Source organism: Triticum dicoccoides, chromosome 7B (genome assembly GCF_002162155.2).
Source record: "Triticum dicoccoides isolate Atlit2015 ecotype Zavitan chromosome 7B, WEW_v2.0, whole genome shotgun sequence".
NCBI classification, from domain to species: domain Eukaryota; kingdom Viridiplantae; phylum Streptophyta; class Magnoliopsida; order Poales; family Poaceae; genus Triticum; species Triticum dicoccoides.
Genome location: NC_041393.1, coordinates 284,711 through 289,401, shown reverse-complemented (window position 1 = coordinate 289,401; position 4,691 = coordinate 284,711). Strand labels below are relative to the sequence as shown.

At 51.5% G+C, this 4,691-nt stretch overlaps 1 pseudogene; it reads right to left on the bottom strand.

Moving 5' to 3' along the window:
* LOC119336778 overlaps positions 1-2,703 on the bottom strand; it is a 4,178-nt pseudogene extending 1,475 nt beyond the window's left edge.
* Between the last annotated feature and the right edge of the window lie 1,988 nt (positions 2,704-4,691).

Here is a 4,691-nt window from a genome sequence, read left to right as displayed (position 1 = left end):
ATATATATATATATATATATATATATATATATATATATATATATATATATATATATATATACTAGATCATAAAGATTCTGAGTATTACAACATATGCGAGGCATAGGCAGGACATCTCGTGTGGCAACGTATCTTTATCGAACATCATCTCATGGCCTCGGATACTAGGAGCAAATATACTACAAAGGCTCAACATCATATCATTCAACTCCTGATATAACTTTGTTGTTCCCAGATACAATATGGTTCATCCCAGGTACGATGTTGTTGCTCCCAGATACGACATGGTTGATTCCAGATATGCCATTCTTGAATCCGGCCGGATACCACACTACTTCTCCCAGTTACGCCATGCCTGCTACCAGATACCACATGCTTGCTCCCAGATACGACATGATTGTTCCCTGATACAATGTTTTCATTCCCATATACGGCATGGTTGTTCTCAGATACGGTGTTTTCATCCCCATATATGACAGTGTTGTCATTCTCGGATATAACATTGTTGCTCCCTGATGTCACAAAGTTGTTGGTCCCTGTTATGACATTTGGGAGCTCGCTAAGTCGCCGTCTAAGTGTGCTTCTGTTATGCTTCACATATGATGGCATGTTAGTGAAAACCATGCCCAGTGAACGCCCGCCGGTGGCGAGCCCCTTTAGTGGTGCCAAACTCTCAGGTGCGTCGTCAACCAATGAATTGTTTGAAAGATTCAAGTAGCAAAGGTGGTGAAGCTCACCAATCGTCAACCAATGAATTGTTTGAAAGATTCAAGTAGCAAAGGTGGTGAAGCTCACCAATCCACGATGGGATGGTGCCCACCAATTGGTTGCTGGACAAATCAAGCACCTCCATTTTCTTGCATTGGGACAACCATTCCGGAACCCTGCCCCTGAGAGCACAATCACCAAGGGCCAGCACCTCGAGGCTCTTGAACCCTCCAATAATACCATCGTCGGGTAGCTCCTCACCACCAAAATTCTTGGTGAGAATCAGCATGGTGAGGTTCTGGTACCACGCAATATTGTGAGCACCCCTGAGATGTTGTGAAAGCCGTTGGAGCCGAGGTCGAGCTCCTCGAGCCACGCAAGGCCTACAAGGGAGGTTCCCGAGATGTGCCCCGTGAGGCCGCGCCTTGGAAGGCGCAGCGCCGTGACACGGCCGCTAGCAGCGTCACAGCGCACGCCTTCCCAGCTGCAGCATGTGCCACCGAACCAAATGGCATGGAGGAGGACACCCCCGGCGCGGAGGCTCACAGCAAAGTCCTGCAATGCGCAAGGTCGTCGGGGTGGCACAAAGCCGCGTGCGCCTCGGGCAAGAGAAACCCGAAGAGGAGGAGGAGCAGTAGGCAGCATTTGGCCATGGGATGCACTGAGCTAGGTCGAGTGAGAGATTGGCAAGTGCTCTCTCTTGGTGTTGTACAAACAGCTTGGGTGATGCCTACTTCAAGTAAGTGCCGGCCAAACTTGATTTCGACTCTCGAGTGAAATTACCGAAAAAGGCTTTCGCCCCGCTTTATAAATAAAGCAAACCGCCAAGAACACATACAAGGACTAGTTCAGAACACACACATCCAAGTCACACAACAATAAGTTCGGAGGTACTACTGAGGGCACAGCTCAACAAGCCCAAAACACACACGAAATAAAAGACAGGCTCTGCCGGGGCCAAGGCCGGAGAGCAAACAGACGACTAATCAGGCTCAGGCGGAGGCAGCGGTGGTGGCGGCGACAGGCGGACGGCCATCGAGCGGAGGTCGGCGATGAAGGCGGAGATGGCGTCCCGGTCCCGCGGGCGGCTAAGCGACCGCCAGAGCTGCAAGTAACCAGACAGTTTGAAGAGAGCGTCAGTAGATCGTCAAAGAGGGGAGCGCTGAATCACAAGCTTATTGTGAATAGTCCAGAGCGTCCACGCGAGGGCCCCAATCTCAAGCCACCTAATGTGGCGAGAGGACAGCGGGGAGGCCTGAAGCTCGGCGAATAGGTCGGGGAAGTTGGAGTGGCACCAATCCCCACCAACCGCCTCTCTAAAGCAGCTCCACACGAACTGAGCAGACACGCAGGAGAAGAATATGTTGTTCGAGTCTTTGGGGGTATCACATAGGGGGCAGAGGCCAGAGCCCGGGCCATTGCGCTTGCGGACCTCAACTCCAGACGGCAGCCGGCCACGGATCCATTGCCACATGAATATCCGGGTTTTAAGGGGCAGGCGAATGGACCATACCGCCTGGAGGGGCGGCGGGGCGGAGGATGGAGCGATAGCCGCGTAAAGGGACTTGGTGGAGAATTGACCCGAAGACTCAAGGCGCCAGCGAACCTCATCCGGGCCAGCATCGACAATCGGTTCATGGAGAGCAATACAATCAAGAAGCTCATGCCAGGCGGCCACTTCCGGAGGCCCAAATGGCCTCCGGAACGCGAGGCGCCCTAAGTCAATAAGGGCATGTTGAACTGAGATTGTAGGGACGACAACGATGGAGAAGAGGTCGGGGAAGCGGGCCGCGAATGGAGCGTCACCCGCCCATCGGTCAAACCAGAACAAGGTCGCTGCTCCCGATCCGACCGAGATGGAGGTCCCAATGCGCAGGACGGGGAGCAGTTGGATGACCGACTGCCAGAATTGAGATCCACCCGAACGTTGGCAGAAGGCCAAAGGTTGGCCACGCAAGTATTTATTCCGGATGATGTCTAACCACAGACCGCCATGCCCTTGCGAGATGCGCTAGAGCCAGCGGGAGAGGAGGGCAATGTTCATGCGTTTCGAGCACATGATGCCAAGGCCTCCCTGCTCCCGGGGCTTGCAGATGTCGGGCCAACTAACCATATGATACTTCTGCTTGTTATTGTCCCCAACCCAATAGAAGCGAGATTGGATTTTAGCGATCTCGTGATGGAGGGTCTCATGGAGGCTGTAGAAGCTCATAAGGAATAAGAGGAGACTAGAGAGCGAGGAGTTGATAAGAATCGTCCGGGCCACCTTCGAGAGCCACCGACCCTGCCAAGGCTCAATGCGTCACCGCAGGACGAAGGTCCGCCACAGTGAGCCGAGAGTCACTAATGGGCGTTCCCAGGTAGGTCGTTGGGAAGGAACCTAGGCGGCAATTGAGGCGGTTGGCAATGTCAAGGGCCTCAGCCGGAGAATAGCCCATCACCATCACATCGCTCTTGTCGAAGTTGATCTTAAGACCAGACATTTGTTGGAAGCAGAGGAGGAGGAATTTAAGGCTAGCGATGTCCGTATCCGAGCCTTCGACCATGATGATGGTGTCGTCAGCGTACTGGAGCAGGGAGATGCCAACGCCCCCAGTCAAGTGGGGGGTGATTCCACTAATATGGCCCGCGGCCTTAGCCTTGTCCAGAATGGCCGCAAGAGTATCAACCACCATATTAAACATGAACGGGGAGAATGGGTCACCCTGCCTCACCCCGCAAAAAGTGGGGAAGTAGGGGCCGATCTCCCCATTGATGTTGACGGCAGTGCGACCACACGAGACCATCTGTATAACCCGCGTCGCCCAACGGTCATCGAAGCCTTTCTGCAGGAGAACTTCCCGAAGGAAGGGCCAGCTAACAGTGTCATAGGCCTTATGAAAATCGATCTTCAGGAAGACCGCCTTGAGGTGTTTGGAGCAGACCTCATGGAGGATTTCGTGAAGGACCAGCACCTCATCTAGAATATAACGGCCTTGGATGAAAGCCGATTGGTTGGGGTGAGTAATCTGGTCCGCGAGTCACCCTATTGGCGTACCCTTTCACCAGAATCCGGAAGATCACGTTAATCACCGAGTGAAATTCGTGGGTGGCAGCTCCATTTAGCTTATATTTACAAGTGCTCTCTCTTGATTCCTCATCTAGCTTATATATTTACTTGTCGTGGCCCATTCTTCTTATCTTTCTTTTTACATCAACTTTGTCCTCCAAATTGAAATGAAATTATTAAAGTGTGACAGACGGCGAATAGATCGAAAGTTTCTTCTCGAAAAAAAGCTAGGGCAAAGTCCACCCAGAATTAGCTGTCGACCGGAAGCACACAGCTGGTTCTTTTCTCCGTTCGATTGTGTCTGTTTTTCTCTTGGCTCACAAGATTGAAATTGGCTTGGTCGCTCTACTTGCTGTGTGCATGTGCCTGGCCCCGGAGTCCCCGACCCACTGTTTTAACGAATGAACACATAAAAACGTAAGCCACAAAGAGAACATATGCAACAATGGAACCAAGAAAACAATGACTTAGGCTTTCGTTGGCCAACATCGACATTGCTCCTCCCGGATACGACAGTGTTACTCCCAAATACGGCATTTTTGTACCCTTAACATCAAGGGTGATCCAGCACAACTCACGTTGAAGGAGACCTGACCTGACTGACAACGCAATATGTAAGACAGTCGGGAGGTGCTTTTGCATGTTTGAAATCCTGCACACCCGGGAGGGACCCCGTCAGGGAGTACGACGGCTATGGGATGTCCTAGGTCGATTCGCTTGCCCCTAGAGCCTCGGGATCCACAGCTCTCAAGCACGAAGAACAACAAAGAACGAGAGAGAAAAACGAGGGAGAAATAAAACATAGATGAAGAAGTAGTAGATTGATTTGTTTGATTGTGTGATGTTCAGTCGAACGTCACCTCCAACATATATAAGATGTGGCCGAACTTCCCGTACAAGTAAGAGACTCATCTAGGCATTCCTTACAAGAAAA